Genomic DNA, 19,039 nt, shown 5'->3' on the forward strand with positions numbered 1-19,039 from the left:
ATCTAAATTCAGCATGTTAGCATGCTAACATGAGCTAATTAGCTTTAAAACCAAACTGCAGCTGAGGCTGATGGGAATGTCTCATAAAGTGTTGGATAAATGAAACTTTTGGCCTCGTGGTGGCGCTAGAGGAAAGTTCAGAGATTCACCAAAGTTATAAGGATTCATTTTATTCAAGTCTGAATAAAATTTGAACCCAATCCATCTGATAGATGTTCAGCTGCTGATGCTGCAGGAAAAATCATGAAGTAACCAAAGTCACTGAGGTTCATCCTCTGGGAACCATGAACCTCTGAACAAAATTTAGCCCAATCCCTCTGGACGTTTAGACATTTCACAGAATAAGTGATAAGATTAAGATCCGACTAACCTGCTGATGCTGCAGGAAAAATCACTAACAAAAGTCATTAGGATTCATCCTCTGGGAACAACGAATGTCTGAACCAGATTTCAGTTTGCCACCAGCTACAGAGTCACGTGGTTGGAAGGAGTTTGAACATCACAGATTCATTGATAATTCAGAGATTATTTTCCTACTTTTTACTTTAAATATTTTAAATCATTGTCTCCAAACTTTGATCTGTGAAACTACAACATGATGAATGACGTCAGATTTTATATTAGAGACTCGCTCGTACAGGTGAGTGTGACTCGTACACGAGGATTCACAGCTGTCGTGTCTGCAGGGTGGACAAATGTCATCCAGCAGTTTAAAGATCCACCATTTTAATAAATATTACTGCAGTTAATTGATTGATAGAAAATGATCAATTGTTTTTATAATCAAATATTTATTTCAGTCATTTTTCAAGCATCAGTGATGAACAAGGATTTGATGATTTTCTTTGTCAAAATAAAAGATGTCTGTTTGGAGAGTGTGAAAAATTATAATTATATTTCACTATTTTCTGTCATTTTATAAACAAAACAATTAATTGATTAATCAAGAAAATAAGCACCAGAATAATCGAAGATGAAAATCAGTTAGTTGTAGCTCTTTATATAAATAACAAATATGAGCAAAAAGCATCTACTATACTGGAAAAATAAAATTAACAAGAGAAAAACTAAACAGGAAAAATCATCATTAAAATCTTGTGATAAAGTGATTATTATTTATTAAGATACTTAAGACCAATAATCATTTTTCCCTTTTATGAAACATTTGAACTCGGACTGGATTATTAAATGATGGTAATTTACTCTTCAAATAAAATGTTTTGTTAATATTTGAAATCAAATATTTAAAGAACCTCTTAAAATATTTGATATGACAGAATTAAAAGATATTCCTGAGATTTATTTTGTATATTTAAAACAGATAACTAAATGTGGATTATGATATTTGATCATTTTGGGGAAACTGTAAATTAAATCTGTCATCAAACAGGAGGCGAACGCTCCAGCGAGCATCGATCCGTCCAGAACCACAGAGACAAACACACCGTCACTGTCACTGTGGACGAGCTTTCATCTCTCTGACCTCGGCTTGTTCAAGAAGATGTTTAATCAAAATCATTTTCAGTTATAAAAAAGTGGAAACTGCGAGTTTAAGTTCGAGTGTTGGACAGATTTATTTCAGATTCAGTTGCAGAATGAACTTATTATTTAAGATGTTAGTACTAACTGAGGTTAGGAGACATACTACTAATAACAGAAGGTGCAGTGGTCGTCATCCACAATTCACTGTTTATGCAGCCTAGTGCCAGGATTATTATTATTATTATTATTATTATTATTATTATCATTTAGTAAATCATTTGTAATCCTTGTACGTTTTGTATAGAGCCGTTAAAATCCAGGTTTTCTGACACAGTTGTGCACAAACACACACACAGCAGCTACAGTGTGTGTGTTTTATGAGACTGTGTGTTTGGTTTCTGTAGGAATCACAGTTTCACGGTTCAGGTCAGAGTTTTTTAAAGCACCACACCTCCGAGCCGCTCAGTCTGACTCTGATCATGAAACATTAACCCTTTACTGTTCTGAAACAGAGGCAACGGGCTGAGCATCTGATGGTGACGACGGTGTCGGACTAAAACTGCAGTGAAACGACTCTGATCAGGTTTTCACGAGCCGGCTGAGACGGCGTCCGCAGACAGGGCAGGTTATCCATTAACTTTACACACAGGATCAATGGGTTGTGTTCAAACACACACGGCATCCGCTCACGTTGAATATTAAACACCTCAGTTTCAGCTGGAGCTCATGTTTCTGAGTCTAACGCTATGCTAGCAGCTCTGCTCACAGTGACGATGCTAACATGCTAATGCTTAGCAGGTATGTTTACAGTGTTCACTATCTAGTTTAGCAGCTTAGCGTTTTAGCTAAAGCCTGATGAACTCTGGCAGAGGCAGATTCTGTCAGGAGAGGCCCCCATCACAGAGGCTCCCTGTGAGGTGTTCAGGGAACATCTTTAAATTCTAGCGTCTACCAATAGTCTGCATGTGAGGTGTTAAGGAGACATCTCTAAATTTTACGTCGGAAATAGTCTGTATGTGGAGGGGGGGTTATTCGATGGGCTTCTCTGCCTGGGCCCCCCCAGAGTCTCGGATCGGCACTGATTACAAACATGAATGTCTGTATAGAAATTAGTGACGATCCATCTAGTATTTGTTGAGCTATTTCAGCAGGACACACGTGTGTTATTCTACAGAGAAATAAAACTTAAAGGGAAAATTTATTCCTGAAATCTTAACTCTCATGAACAAAAGCACAGATATATACATATATATATATATATATATGTGTATATGTATATATCTGTGCTGAGGTGTGAGGGCTGGTTTCATCAGCCTCGCCGCCGCCGAGCGTCTCCGTTTGCTCAAGAAAGCAATCAACACGTTATGAATAATAATGACCTTTCTGTGACCAAGAATAATGGGGAGGCTGCATGCCGAGCCGTTCGAGGTCAGGGCTTAGCCGGCGATGCTGTGTTTGGACAGGGAGCGTTTACCACACATACACACACACACATGCATACATATGAGGGATGTCCTCACTCCACACGCACAATTATTCCTACAGTCCTGTACAAACCCTCCAGGAACGACAAGCAGACTCGTGGTGTCAGATATGTGATTTCTAAAAAATGGATCATGAAAGATTACAGAGGCTCCAGTTGTTTTCAACTAATATTGGATGAATGTTGTTTTTAAACATCTCTCCTCTGGACACGCTTCATGTTGTGCTTTGGTTCAGACTGAAACATCAACAAATGTTGGATAAATAATGTGAAATATTGAGAGGCATAACATACACAATACACAAAACGACGCAGAAAACATCCACAAAGATGCAAAACATCCACAAAGATGCAAAACATCCACAAAGATGCAAAACAACCACAAAGATGCAAAACATCCACAAAGATGCAAAACGACCACAAAGATGCAAAACAACCACAAAGATGCAAAACGAGCACAAAGATGCAAAATGACCACAAAGATGCAAAACGAGCACAAAGATGCAAAACATCCACAAAGATGCAAAACGAGCACAAAGATGCAAAACATCCACAAAGATGCAAAACGACCACAAAGATGCAAAACATCCGCAAAGAGACACAAAACAACCACAAAGATGCAGAACAACTATAAAAAGCTGTAACACAACCATAAAGATGCAACTGTGTCACATGTAGTTGTTTTGCGTCTCTTTCACTCTGGGGATCCTACACATAATTTCCTGTGCTGTACCATAACTCTGCAACTGTACACTGTACTCACAAAATGCCTTTGCATTAAGCCACTATGCTTTGGCAGTTTTCACACATTAACAGTGAGCTGGGAGGAAAGACTTGGGACTTGTTCGGTGCCGTACGTAGAACTTAAAGTATGATTCTAACTTTTTCACTCCTGGTCTACGACATAGTCTGTGTTCCCGAGTTTGTTCATTTGATCAAATTGTGAGTCTCTCTTAGAGTCTCTGTGTTTGTCTCCTTGCCTCCTGGTTTCTCTCAGACCTCTGGTTCCTCTGCAGAGCTCGGCCGAGCCTCTCCTGCTGCCGACAGACCATGTGTGCGCTGAGTAAACCTCCACATCTCCCTCATATTTGCACTCGGCTTTATCGGGCCCTCGACTGGTTTCCGGAACAAACTCACCAGAAAAGAGAAAACACTGCAGTCAGACTGGTCTGGTCCATTCAAGGGTGGGGGACAGTTTTTATTTGGTTTATCTAAGGATGTGTCAGACAGACAGGCAGACATGACACCGTGCTGCTGCTGGAGGTCAAGGTGAGGTCATGTGATGATGGTTGTTCAGGTGGCAACTATGTTTATAATCAAACTGTTTTATCTGAAGTTTGAAAGTCCAAGATCAATTGAGCCCTTGTCTCCAGGAAGTGTTGTAGTAGTTGTTTGTCAGGTGTGTGTCAGGTGTGTGTCAGGTGTGTGTCGAGTGTGTGTCAGGTGTGTGTCAGAGTGTGTGTTAGAGTGTGTGTCAGAGTTTGTGTCAGGTTTGTGTCAGAGTGTATTTCAGGTGTGTGTCAGAGTGTGTGTCAGGTGTGTGTTAGGTGTGTGTCAGAGTGTGTGTCAGGTGTGTGTCAGGTGTGTAAGAGTGTGTGTCAGAGTGTGTGTCAGGTGTGTGACAGAGTGTGTGTCAGGTTTGTGTCAAAGTGTGTGTCAGACTGTGTGTCAGGTGTGTGTAAGGTGTGTATCAGAATGTGTGTCAGAGCGTGTGTCAGACTGTGTGTCAGGTGTGTGTCAGGTGTGTAAGAGTGTGTGTCAGAGTGTGTGTCAGGTGTGTGTCGAGTGTGTGTCAGGTGTGTGTCAGAGTGTGTGTCAGGTGTGTGTCGAGTGTGTGTCAGGTGTGTGTCAGAGTGTGTGTTAGAGTGTGTGTCAGGTGTGTGTTAGATGTGTGTCAGGTGTGTGTCAGGTGTGTGTCAGGTGTGTGTTAGGTGTGTGTCAGAGTGTGTGTCAGGTGTGTGTGTCAGAGTGAGAGAGAAAGACTGGTTTAGAACAGAAAACGTTCACACTGACCTCAGACACTGAATCCTGGTCTCTGGTTTGACCGTTCGTCTGTTGTTGTTCGTATTTGCACAATCCGCCTCCCTGCGACTCTTCTGCTGTTAAAAAATTTGACACTTCATTTAGTCAAACAATTACATTGGTCATTGCGAATTTATTAAGAAGATAATTTATCACTATAAAATCAAACTTCCTGTTCCTGCTCTGTGGTGTGTGCTAACTAAACGCTGCTTCTCCATGTTCGGTTTATTTATCAGACCATTAGAGATTTATAGAATATTATCATTTTCACTTCTCTGGTTTCAGTTCATCTTTAACTCTGTATTGAGAGACTTTCAGACGATCACTGAACTTCAACATTAAACTTTGTGTAGTGCAGCATTAAAGAATTTCTCATCTTTGATCTGAGGGAAGAAGTTTCCTGCTTTAATGTTGAAGAAATGAGAACACAGTGAATCTGAGGTCTCACAGAGGTGGGGCGTCTTTGAACCGCTGATACTTCAAAAAAAAAAAAACGGGTCCATCTTAGATAAACAGCCATTTGCCATTCATGGACATGTACAATGACGCTTTCTTAAGGCGAAAAGAGCTTAAGAGTCAATCTGGGTGCCTTTCAGACCTCAAACCCGGCCACCCAGAGAGCTCGGGGTCTGGGGGTTTCTGGATGGGGATAAAAACTGGCAGGGCAACGGTCAACTAAAGCTAAACGTCAGAGTTACTGGTCAAATCTTCAGTCTCCCCCATCTGAAGTGAGGAAACTCTCTAAATATTTCTCTTCCCTGAAGGTGAGCTGCGGCGCCACGTGCAGCGCTAAACTCGGCCAGCCGCCTCCACGCCAACCAGCCAAATAAAACAAGTCACCAGCGGGTCACCTGACGGTACAGTTCTACAGAGAAAAGGCTTTAAATGACATGAAACCAGTTATATGTAGTGCTAGTGTCTAATAGCTGGCGTCACAGACCCGCCACAACAAAAAGGCGCCTGAGACGGCGCCTTGATTCATGGGAACGCCGTGGCTCTGCCTTTGTGGCTGCTCCTCCACTGAGCAAATACTCCAAACTGTTCATTCCCCGCCGGCCCTTTCTCTCCTCCGGCACATTGTTTGTGCCCTCGCATTTCATTCAGGATGGGGGGAAGATAGCTCTCAGAGCCACTGAGCAAACAGTGGAGAAAGGAGCCTGCCATCTTTACTCTGTTCCCAGGAGAACTTGCCTTTTTTTCATTTTTTTTTTTATTTGAGCTCCAAGCTGTCGAGCTGAGCCGAGAGTTTTGATGTCAGAAAGCTGAATTAATTGCTTTAAGCCGAGGGGGCGGGCCACCCGTCACCAAACGCTCCCTGAAATGTTTTATGGGAGATTATTAAAGCTTTCCCGCGACACAAGGTGTACAAATACTGGGAGGCAGAAAGAGTCCAACTCTGTTTTCAGCCTTTTATTTATGGTTTTCAATCATTTCAAAGAAAAACTGTGGATGCTTTGCTCGCTCTTAGAGAGCAGTTTTTAAGGATTACGTGTAAAGATTATTTTAGTTGTGTCTTTCCTCCGGAGACAGCAGGTACACGAGAAACTCAACATGGTTGGCAAACGATCAGTATAATGTCTTTGCATGTACGAGCCCACTTCACTTACTATAAATCACACACTTTACAAAACATTTAACATCAGTTTACTTTCAATTCATACTACATTTCACTGCAGTGCAAGTACTTCCTCAAGTTAGGACTCCACAGTTTTCTACCTCTCCTCTTGTCCTGTCGTCCAAATTCAAAAATAACTGACTTCATATGTCGCTATTTTCCATTAGCAACATCAAACAGCTGCGAGAACTAAACGTTGCAGACAGCAACACTTAGGATCAGCATTAAAGGCAGAGATGTGATTTAGTCCCCGGTATGGGTCAAGCTCCAACAACTCTAGGTCCTACACTTCCCATAATGCAGCTGGACAACAGGAAGTCAGAATTCCCAAGATCCCTACCAAAACTTCCGACAGGTACGCTCCTTATATTCGGATTTCAGTCTCGGAAAGCTGGAAGAATCTCCCTGACCCGACCTCTAAATCCAAGATGGCTGCTGTTTATTATCTCATTAAATCAGTTGCAGACACAGTTCTGTCCAACTATCTGTGGACATGTTGCTACGGTGACAAAACACTGGAACACGTTCATCTCCGACTGCATTTTTCTTGAATTGTTTTTATTGTATTTTTTCGCTATAAATGATTTTTTCTACTTTGATCTGGTATTTCTCTTGGAAAGCATTTTGTAACTTATTTTTAAAAGTGCCATATAAATAAATAATGTTCTTCTTCTTGCAAGGGGAAAGATTAGACAACAGTCTGAAAAATAAATGTTAGTTTGTGTTGCAGATTGGAAACCTTTTCCAGACAATATTTAAGAGACAGTGGATAAAGTCTTCATCTACTTTCCAGCTGAATTCACTCTAAACCAACGGATAATAGAATCTGAGTTTTCTCAGTGCAGAATGATGGGCTTCTTTAAAAAAGCATTTCCCCTCAGACGGACAGTGTGATGATACAGATCTCACTCTGAATACAAAGACCTGCTCTTTAAAACTATCTCCTGCTCAGATCGCCGCCGCCACGTCTCTGACCTCCACTTAACATCCACGAGCAGGTCATTCAATGTAAAGCACACGGTGGAGTGATAAACACATCTGTGCTGTATGTTATCAGCAGATTAGCGGCTCTTTGTTAATGACGCTGCAAACACGGAGCGAGCTATCGAAAGTCCTGAACAAAGACTCTGAGAGCAGAGGACGAACCTGAGTCCTCTGGGATTAGATGTTAAAGACATTTGTCACTTTTAAAGTCGCAGAAATTCAGTTTTCTTTCTCACAAATCACAAAATCTACAAGATACCACGAGTCTTCAAAAGCTGACACATTATTTTCTAAGGTAGGACTCCAGATGTTGGCCTGCTTTCACTGACAGACACAACAAAATACCAATAATTAAATGAGGTTTTGTGGTAATTTTACATTCTGGTTGTTTATTCAGACCAAATCTAACTATCAGCTTCACAATGAGCTGAATTTCATGACTTTAGCGAGACACCAAACCGTGGCAGAGTTCCCTCGGTGTTGAGAACCAGTCGGTAAACATTGACAGAATCTGTTTGAGGAGATAAAATCTATAAATGATGTTTCCACGAGAGCCAGAGATGGTTTTGTCCACCAGCTGTCCAGTCTTACTGTTTTACATCCAACAGAATGTAAAGAAACGATGTCGACTAACTCGTCACATGGAAACAGAAATTCGAGTCTGGTGGTCATTTCTCTTCCAGTTCACCAAGAACCAGATCAGATGGAGGTTCAGGAGTTCACTACGTCTCCTCAGCTCCAACCTGCAAAACCTTCAAATCTTCAGAGGATCAGCGAGAGAAAGATCCATCCAGCTGTTTCCAGCTGCTTCATGCCAAACGTCCCCGGAGACTTTCATCATTCCAGCAGATGACGAGTTAGTGAGTAAGAAGATCTTTAAAGGTGGTGGTACTTCGTCAAACTCAATTCAGGGAACAAAATTAATGTACTGAGCAAAAACCAGTTATTCTCTTTTAATCTCAAACCAGATTTTTGAAAATGTAAAAGTTTTATTTTCTGACGGGAGAAAGATGTTTTTTTAAAATTTTTTTGCTGTATCAGTTTTCAAACATGTTATCGCACTTTTATAAGATAATATATTGACACCGAGTATCAAGGCGTGATGTTGTTATACCCTTCCTCAGTATAAAGGAGGATGATCATGATAACGACCAAAATCCCCCCCCCTTAAAGATCCTCTCCACACGTGTGTGAAGACATTCAAAGATCATTTTTCAATATTAAATTGTGAATTAGAATTTGTGTCTGGTTCATGTTTTTCCCCCAATAAGTTCAACCTTGTTAAAAATAGTTAAAATTACATTTTAATTGACAGATTCATTAATTAATCTAAAATTACATCCAGAATCTGTAAAATATCGTTTAACTACTAAACAAGACGTCTCCTGATTCACTGTAAGTCAGTTTTCAGTGTGTGTGTGTGTGTGTGTGTGTGTGTGTGTGTGTGTGTGCTGGTGGTTTCAAGTTTCCACATCACACTTGTGTAATTTGCAATCTAGACAATGATTGATTGATTTCTTGATTGACAGTAAATTAATCTGCAAATATTTAGATAATCGATGAATCGCTTTAAGCTCCTCCCTCTCACATGTGACAATTTCCTGCCTTCTTGTTTTACATGGAAGTAAATATCTCTAGATGTTAGACATTTAATAACATTTTCTCCACTATTTTCTATGTTTTATAGAACAAATTAATTATTGATTAACTGAGAAAATAATAATAAGACTGAGTCAGATGAAGTGAAACCAAAGCAAATGATGAAATGCAAGAGCAGAATATTTAATAGACGTAAACAGCAGCATGAATCGTGTCTGAGCCTCAGCAGAGAGCTGCTCACAGTCAGGACTCAAGTCTTCCTGATCTTTGATGATAGAGACGCAAAATTTAACAGAAGAAGAAGAAAAGTGCATCTTCCAGAGGAGCCACAGAAAACTGTTTGTTTATCTGCTGAAGAAGAAATTAACATTTATAGTTCAGTTTAAATTCACTTCGACTTCATGTCCGTGTCTCTGAGTTTTTTTCCTTTTATTAGATCAGATCATTTTGTTTTCGGCTGTGATCGTTCATGCTCTCCTTCTACAGTCTGTCTGCATATTGAATATTTTATATAAACGTATGTGACGCTCTGTTCTACTTCAGCTCAGCTCATTCTGTCCCAACAAATATTATATTATATAAATAATTTATATTTGATCTCCATTTCTCTTGAGATTGTTTCTGATATTTAATGATGTATGTCCATTTTAAACTCAACAGCAGAGGAACTGTTTATTCAGTGACAGTGAGTTCAGACTTCAGGAGCAGAGCAGTGGCTCCACCTACTGGTCAGGACACACACACACACACACACACACACACACACACACACACACACACACACACACACACACACAGTTTAACTGACGTCAGATGCTGCAGGAAAAAGTTCTATTTAGTTCAAACTTAATATTTCAGGAGCCAGGCTCGTTATTCCTGCGTATTTCTCTAATCAGAGCTGATTAATGGAAAGTTTAACGTCTTCTGTTGCTCATGACATTTTGATTTAAAGTTTTTTTTAATCAAAAGGAAGGAGACAGAAGGAGAAAAGGAACGAACCGACCTGGGACAGTGTCTGTTGTTCAAATGATTTCCGAACACAAGATGTAAAACAGACTCAGCCCGTGAGCTGGAGGCGAGGCAGCAGCCGGAGTGAAGACGCTGATCCACGGTCGTTTAACGTCCCTGAGTTTCACACACTTCCACTCGTCACCAGCTGGTGGCAGTAACGTGCCAAGAAACACAAACTGTTTCAGCAAAACTGGGGTTGAAAGCTCCAACCTTTGGGTCTGAGGTGAGCTCTGTCATCACACCTGACAGTGATGTCACAGCGTCCTGGACGACACCTGCAAATCCTGCAGCACTTTGAGCAAAATGAGATTGTCACAGGAGAACAAGTTGCTTTCTAATGACAAAGGAAATGACTTCAACACATTTGGACACACACTGTGTTCTGGCGAGAAACCGGTTGTGTGTGTCCAGTGTAAACATGACTGTGTTTCCCGTAACACTCAGACGTGAGAGGTGGAAAAATATTTCCTGTTTGCTCTAAGAAAACCTTAGAGGAGGTTTGAACGCTGCAGCTACAGTTTTAAAATGTCCGGAGAAATGCTGACACTTAGGAAAGGGAACGAGGAAAAGAAGAAGGAGGGAAGGAAACGAGGTGGTGTCAGATTTCCTCTGGTCTCATTCTGCATTCAGCAGCACGCCGCCTCGGCCTATCTTCCAAATGGGGAATCTGGAGGAGAAATCCCTTTAAGTCTGCGACTGTGATGGCGGCTGAGGCGGCTCGTTACGACGACCAGCTGCTGTGTCAGACTTCCAGATCAAAACTTAATGTTCAGGAGCCAGGAAGTCATTTTCTGCCAGAGAGAGTAAAGCTGCTGTAAAGCTGTTTGCCTCCGTTCAGCTCGCCGCGCTAAGCCGCCGCAGACGCATGTGCAAAAACAGAAGAAAACTGATGGAGGGTGATATCAGCCGCACGATGTTCACCTGAGTCACCTGAGTCACCTGAGTCACCTGAGTCACCTGCGGTGTCTCGTCTGGATGTTTGGTTTGAAATAAAAACGTTCACAACTCACGTGGAAGAAGTGTGTTGCTCCTGACAGTGACACACAGACGTCCAACACAAACCTGCACAAACACACAAAATCATTCAAATTAGTTCATGAAGAAAAGTAGGAAATGAATTAAACCTGTTTGAGTAACTAAAGACCAAATGAAACTGTTACTGAAGGGGCCAAAAAGCTTCTTCCAGCTGTTTGAGAATGGGGCAATAAATTCACATCAACTACTCAAAAACATATTTGTCACGATGACTCCGTGTAAACTCTGTGCACGTTCTCTTTGCATGAGAGATCACACTGAAATAACTGATCTGACTGCAAAGATTTGTTGTTTTACAAGTTGGTGTGACCGCACTTTTACTTTTACTGGAGCTGAGACTTTGGTGAATGTCGGTTTGTGGCGAGCGTACGCTCACCCACCTGTCACTCAAAGAGGCCACGCCCTCACTCCTCCATAACTTTAGTCCTCAATAAAATGTAAACAGGTGAGTTATATAAACAGGTGAGTTATATAAACAGGTGTCATGAAGGAAGGAATTAGCTCTAGACACCAAAACAGTTTTTGTACCAGGCTGTAAACATGTTTATTTCTGCTGTAAAGTTGGACATTTTAACATGGGAGTCTATGGAGACTGACTCACTGCTGGAGCCAGACTCTAGTGGTCGTTAGAGGAACTGCATGTTGCTGCCTGGTTTCCACTTGACTTACTGTGGTTATATCGATGCTACATGTGCGTTTTTACAGTAAATAAATAAAAGCATTTAAATTAAAATGTAAAACAGTTATCAGCAATAACAGGCACTAAAAGTTGTGTAATGTTGTGTAAGGAAGCAGGAATAAGGACAAGCTAACAGGCTAACAAGCTAACAGGCAGAGTGTGACTCGGGAACAGGAGCGAATCAGCTGAACCCTGCCTCTCCGGTCGGTCTGTTGTTATTCTGATCATCACTACATCCTGGTGGAAGAAACCTGAAGTTTCTGTGCTCCGGTCCAGTTCAGTAAAACTGGACCAAACTGATGTCAGCAGGACTCAAGCCTCCTCGGCTCCGCTGAGGTCAGTGTCTGCACAGTGAAGATAGACGGGTCCGTTTGTTCGTCCAGTTTCAGCTTCAGATCATTTCACTCAGTTACTGCATTTGTGAGCTTTGGAGTCAACACATTAAATAGCACCGGAGGGAAACGTGCAATGTATCGCGTCCTCGGTCGACTCGGCGGCCAATGAAAACATACAGTGGGTGGTGTCGCCTCGCGGGTCTGAGGCCAGGATATTTGTGTAGATGACCGGACTGTGTGGTCTGGATCTGGCCGAGTACGAGTCCAGAATTTACCCAACAGGAATCCATCAGCGCCGACCGAGGAAACAGAAGCATCGGATGAAAACGATCAAGACAATTTATTCATGAAGTGACTTTCAGTGACTCACAGCAGCGTCGCTCGCTGACTCAGAACTCACACGGCCGAGTTTTAAACCCTAGAGGAAATCACAGTTTCTCATCCTCTACTGTTGCCTTCAAATCAAACTTTATTAAATCATAATCTCTTGTGTAAATCTTAAATCTATAAAGCAAGTAGAGACTCAATCTGCCAGATAAATAATAGTGGTTCAAAAAGTTTTAATATTTCCCTTTAAATAGCTTCAAAGAAATAATCAAGTTAAGTGCAAGTAACTCATTTGGATGGACACAGTGGTGGAGAATAAAAAAAAAGAGAGAGAGTCAAACTCTCGTCTTATCTCTCATAACGTTCTTGTAACTGTCTGCAGGCCTTCCTCCTGAGTGGCTCAGACTGGTTTCTGTCCCGATGGCAGAGCATTGATGTTGAATCCACTCACTGCAGTAAAATGAACTGAGTTTCACCAGGATCTTTCCTCCATTTCACAGCGTCTGTGTGAAGTTTTCCCGCTCTGTGTGCAGAACAGCGTCTCCCTCTCTGTCTTCGGCCCATCAGCCCAGCGACCGGCTAAAAGTGTCTCAGACGGATGATGGATGTGAACTTTCCCCCCCGAACATAAACACAGCCGGTGTTTTCAGCTGCGGACGCTCCGGCCGGGGACGAGCACAGAAGGAACTGTTTTTACTGCCTCCATTCGACTCCCAGTTGCATCGTTGTGGCGGCACGTGAAGAGAGAGCGGCGCTCGGCGCTCGGCCCTCACAGGGCGCCGTCCTCTCCTCCTGCAGGTGCGAGTGTGAAGACCACAAACCACGAGTTAAATGTTTTATATCAATGTGCTTTCCTTTACGCAAATCTATTGAATTTCCATATATGAGATGTATGTGCATATAAAATAAAAGCACATAAAAATTATATATGAAACCTATAAGAAATAGGAATAATTTCATATATTGACATTTATATATCCAGCCTATACAAATATGTATGTTTATGCTTAGAGACAGATGTTACAGAAATAATGGCCTTTATCATCTTATGAATATATGTTGATATTATATAAAGTTGGGTCCATAAATCTGAGACCCAGAATAGGAAGATAGACATGTTTAAAATTAATGAGAAATTATCACAAAAAACATATAAAATCAAATAGAATTTCTCTAATTAATGCTGTTTTATAAAAATTATATATATATATTATTACATTTATTGTTGCAACATGTTACCAAACTGTATAAAAATTAATAATATAGATATTTTTAATATATGTACATATACAAATTTGACTATTTCATATATGTTATAAATCCTCATACATGTATATATGTGATAATAATATATCCCCTTATAGGTGACAAATATGTCATATATTACATTTCTGTTTGTTTTTTATTTAATTACATTAAGTGATGTACGAGAGAAATATGGCTGCTGGGAAACTAAACGAATCCTTCTTCATTTGTTACTAATTAGATTTTGATTAATACTCAGTATGGCTGTAATTAGTGAGTGTATGTGGGGATTAATAAAATAGTTGCTGGTTCCTACACGAAGACGTGCAGGTGTGTGTTTCGACACTAGATGGCAGCACTCTGCAGGTAGAGACTGATCAGACACTGAACACGTCTGAACACATCAGCTCCACTGTGTGTGTGTGTGTGTGTGTGTGTGTGTGTGTGTGTGTGTGTGTGTGTGTGTGTGTGTGTGTGTGTGGGTGTGTCTCTTTTCTTTACTGAACATCTGTGGTTTTCAGCTTTAACTTCTTCTCTTTTCTTTTTTCCCACGTAACATTTGTCTCAGTGTGAAAAAGGAAAAGAAAAGAAATGACCTGATTAATAAAATCAGTTTGAACTAAATGTTTCTTAATGTGACCGAGGAAACGAACTCTGACGTCCAGCTTCATGTTTCCCCCTCTGAGCTGTTCGCACTCGCTGCTGAGACACTGGACTCGATACCTGCTGATGACACGTCCACCTGCAGCCTGTCCGCCGTAGGGGCCGAGGTACGGTGGCCCCGAGAGCTCAACATACAGCAACTTAAGAAAACACATGCCAATAAACAAAACTGAAAAGATCTTCATCAGTTTGACACATGAGCTGCAAATACTCTCAACACAGGAAGTGTTTCCGGGGGACACTAAAAGGTGATGAACCCGGCTGGGACGCACTTGTTGTTCAAAGTTTTTACCTTCGAAAGTCACAAAGCGTTGAACAACAAGTTGTTCATCGCCCCCGGAAACACGTCCTGTTGTGTTGGGAGCTCTCTGGGCCACCGTACTCGGCGCCCTCACTGCATTTGTACCCGAGTCATTCACACGGGAATCGAACACAACGCTCTCCTGTGTCACGTTCATCTGTCCACCTCCTCCTCCTCCTGACGTGGACGCTGTCTCTCTTTATTCTACGTCACCGACACTTTTCCCTTCGCTCCTGTCATCATTACTACGACCATTAGATGTCGCCTAGCAACAAAACCTAACTATGATGTCACAACAACCTGCTGCACAGACGACCTGTGGGCTCGTTTCTTACAGATTCGTTACGCTAGTTATTCCACTGCGCCGGCGACAGCCAGAGCCGCCATCTTGTTTTCAGGTTGTCCGTCCCATTCTCATGCACACGATATCTCAGAAACACCGAGATGGAACTTCTTCAAACTTGGCACAAACATTCATTACGACTCGAGGATGAACTGATTAGATTTTGGTGGTCAAAGGTCAAAGGTCAAGGTCACTATGACCACAGAAAACACTTACACACTCATATTCTCTCTGACTCTGGATAAACAGGATGTGACCTGAAACTAGTCTGAGTGGAGGAGGAGGTGATTCTAGTTTTGTTTTTGCTTTTACTCATAAATCAAACTAATATTAAGAAGCTTCTCACTAATAATAAATATTTTTATCTGAGCTCAGATACAAGTTTTAAAAGCCAGATCTCACTGAACCTTCAGTGTATTTACCAGCTGGCAGCTCGCCGCCCTGAGCCGCCGCTGTGAACTCTGCCTGATGAACAGCGTGTCTGAGACTGCTGCAAGTCTCACTCTGAGTCGGAGGATTGTTTCATTGTTTTTGTAGCAGAGAAGAAGAAAGAGAGGCCGATCCACGTCTCCATTATTCCACCATGATATCATGAAGTCGGTTCCACCCGTGTGTGTTATTACTTCTGTCTGTTGTGTATACTGCAGCAGCCCGACCGTTGACCGGCCATCTTTGAAGTCGGTTACACAACGTGCCGCCGGTCTCTGAGGCCTGTAACCGCACCCCCGCCCTCCGACGTCAAACACTGACCGAGCGGTCCGCGATGACTGAACGGGGAGAGGACCGCAGACATAACAGACGGGTGAGGAGCCTGTCAGACCTGTCACTGTCTCTGACCCCCCCGCCCTCACCTCTGGTCCTGGATCTGGACCCAGCACACCCAGAGGACTGCAACCGCTAACGCAACAAGCTCAGGGCCAGTTTGGCAGCCATCTTATTTTTACAGCCTCTCCGTGTCCATCTGCTCCGGCTGCTGGACGCACCGTCAGCTTCAGACGTTCACGACACGATGCGCGGGCTGAGCGTGCAGCAGAGCCGCTTCACCACATCGTCTGTAACGTTTTGTACTGAGCGTTTAAAAGGGTCTCATGTGTTCTGACGGCACGGCTACAAAGTGTTCTCATCTATTCATCTGTGAAGGATTTCAGATTAATCCATTCATCAGTTACAGCTGCCAATTCCAAGAGCCCAAGTTGGCATCATGTAATTAGCGTTTTTTTGTATGAAGGAACTGAACTGAATCACTTCCTGAATCGATCCGTTCTCCGCTGTGAGCGAACGTGCAGGGAAACACTCACTGAGTGACTGAGTGACTCAAGTCGTTCAGGTGTGTTCAAGACAGCAAACACACAGCTGCTTCACGTCGCTAACATTCAGCTGCAATGATTCACCTTGGACCACAACACACATACATGACATTATCTAGATTATTACATGCATTTAACGCACACACACACACACACACACACACACACACACACACACACACACACACACACACACACACACTGCTCTTCTGTATTTAATAAACAAAGAAATGGACATGGTACTGACCACTCAAAGCGCTTTACAACACTTGCCACATTCACTCCTTCCCTCACACATCAGCCGTCAGAGGTTCGTGGCTCAGTAACTTACCCAGAGACACGAGGCCTGGAGGAGCCGGGGATCGAACCTCCCACCTTCTGATTGGTGGACGACGGCTACGTGAACTTATCTCCCCTCTGACAACACGTCACATGATGAGCAGCCTGTAGAACCAAATACCAGTGAGTCAGTCGCAGTGATTGATTTTTCAGAAAACACAGAGGAAACACTCGGGGCTTAGAAACATAATTCCACCTGCTCGTTTGCTCTTTGGAGGATTGAACACAAACATTCATATTCACAGGAACCGCTTCACAATAAGACGAGTCTTATAAAGGATTTATAAATGGTTTATAATTCAGTTTTCATTTGGTCGTTAACACTTTATAAATCATAAATAAACAGGTTATTACAGTTTTCATACACTGATGCAGGCTCACTATTTGGCAAGATATAGTTAATGCTAAACTCATTAATCTCACTAATGAGTTACTAGAATTGATAACTGGTAAAAGGAGCCTTATAGTAACTAATCAATAAATGATGATGTGTTTATAATAAGACTCCCTTATTAATAAGTAGTGAGCATTAACTTGATCTCGCCAAATACTGAGCCTGCATCATTGTATTAAACCTGTTTAGTAATTGTTTATTTATGATTTATAAAGTGTCAACAACCGAATTAATAACCTGATCATAAACCATTTATAAATCCTTTATAAGTGTCGTCTTATTGTAACGTGGCACCATTTAATAATTTGTTTGTTGTAAAAGATCTTTATCATAGAAACTTGACATGATTCAGGTTCAAGGTTGAACTGCCAGTGTTATGGAAACAAAACAGACAATTATATCCAATTATAGCCAAGTGATACACACACGCGCACACACACACACACGCACACACACTAGTGAAACCAGTTTAATGCTCTTGTACTTTTCAGAAAATGTAAAATCTAAGACCTTTTCCTGGGTCATGTGACCTTTGTCTGGACAGGAAGTGCAGGAAAGTGAAATCATCAGATCACAGTCACTCAGGACGTGAATAAAATCTAAATGAGTTTGTTTTCGCAGCTTTTCGTCTCCGGCATGAAAACTGTTTTCCTCTCTCGGGTCACGTGGTCGGGAAAGTCAGAAAAGCCTCGGTGGGACTATTTCCCTGCGTGTTTGGACATTTTCCATGAGCGATGGCGTGATTATCTTGGCTATTTACACGCCTCCACCCCCACTCACACACACACACTCACACACACCCACCAAACACACACACACACACACACACACACACACACACACACACACCTCAGTCGGCGCGTCCCTGAGCTGCAGTAACTCATCTACAGGAGATTTATGGCTCTTCTGCTTTTCCGGGATGGAAGCGACGCGCTGTGACTTCAGGTGTTTGACTCGGGGTTTGAGTTTGAACCGCGTCTCTCTCTTCTGTCCAGTAAATGTTCGTCAAGCTGCAGCACACACTCCTTCGGACTGACACCGGTTCGCATGTTTAACGAGCCGGACACGAGTGACCTGTGGAGGCAGTGGCCGCCCTCTGCGGACCCCGGCTCAGCGCCGCCGCGGTGGGTGGTCCCTCCACATTTCTCCGCTACACGTGTCTTGACGGCGGCTGCAGCTTGTGTGAGATGAACGGAGGCAGATATCCGCGGATGAATCTGTCTCAGAGGACGGTGCTGAGGTTTAATGTGAAGGCGCAGAGACGTGTTTTTCACACTGTGACGCGCTCGACGCCAAACACAACTGTTGGAGCTCTCTGCGCGTAAATCAGAAGAACAACTGCACCAGATGTTTCCCGCTTTTTATGAACACGGTGCTGCAAAAACGCTTTTAATAAGTGATTTATGATCATAATCACAGGTATCAGAGGCTGGTGTGCGCAGATAAACACGTCACAGGCCTCAGTTCATCCTGCCAACACACAGATATAATAAATATGCTCCTGTAAGGGATATATTATTATCACATATATACGTCCTCTGCATATATGAAGATATAAGTTCTAACATTTATAAATGACCCATGGTATAATTGTATATGTAGGGTTGCAAACTAACAAAAACAAGCGCACCCAAAGGCCCCCGGCCGGAAGTTGAAAAAATAGTTTTTATGTTGGAAGAAGGGAAGAAAAAGTAGTCTTTTAATTTGAAGGACTTGGTGTAGCTGATGAAAGATATCAGCTGTGAATGTTTCTCTCCAGGTTGTAGCTTCATATCGTTGCTCGTCCAACGGCACCTGAACGCAGCATTAGGTTGGTTTAAGTCGGTTTACTGCACAGCGACAGGTTTGACTCTACGGTACGGTGCGTACACCCCC

The 19,039-nt window shown here is 42.2% G+C and overlaps 1 protein-coding gene across 4 annotated transcripts in view; it reads right to left on the reverse strand.

The window, feature by feature from the left end:
- The window catches only part of LOC111645213 (protein CEBPZOS), a 29,526-nt gene extending 11,249 nt beyond the window's left edge, over nt 1-18,277 (reverse strand). The window contains exons 1-4 of one of the 4 annotated variants that reach the window (XM_087170426.1): nt 18,014-18,277; nt 16,763-16,875; nt 11,207-11,258; nt 4,979-5,061 (exon numbers count right to left, since the gene is read on the reverse strand). The gene's annotated coding sequence lies outside the window, so the exon portion shown is untranslated. Of the gene's footprint in view, nt 1-4,978; nt 5,226-10,188; nt 10,210-11,206; nt 11,259-16,762; nt 16,876-18,013 lie in introns of those variants that run through there. The other 3 variants (XM_087170424.1, XM_087170427.1, XM_087170425.1) reach the window with 3 other exon arrangements.
- Between the last annotated feature and the right edge of the window lie 762 nt (nt 18,278-19,039).

Source organism: Seriola lalandi, unplaced genomic scaffold, assembly GCF_002814215.2.
Source record: "Seriola lalandi dorsalis isolate HSWRI2012SDOR001 ecotype SW California unplaced genomic scaffold, Sedor1 jcf7180002054947, whole genome shotgun sequence".
NCBI lineage: Eukaryota > Metazoa > Chordata > Actinopteri > Carangiformes > Carangidae > Seriola > Seriola lalandi.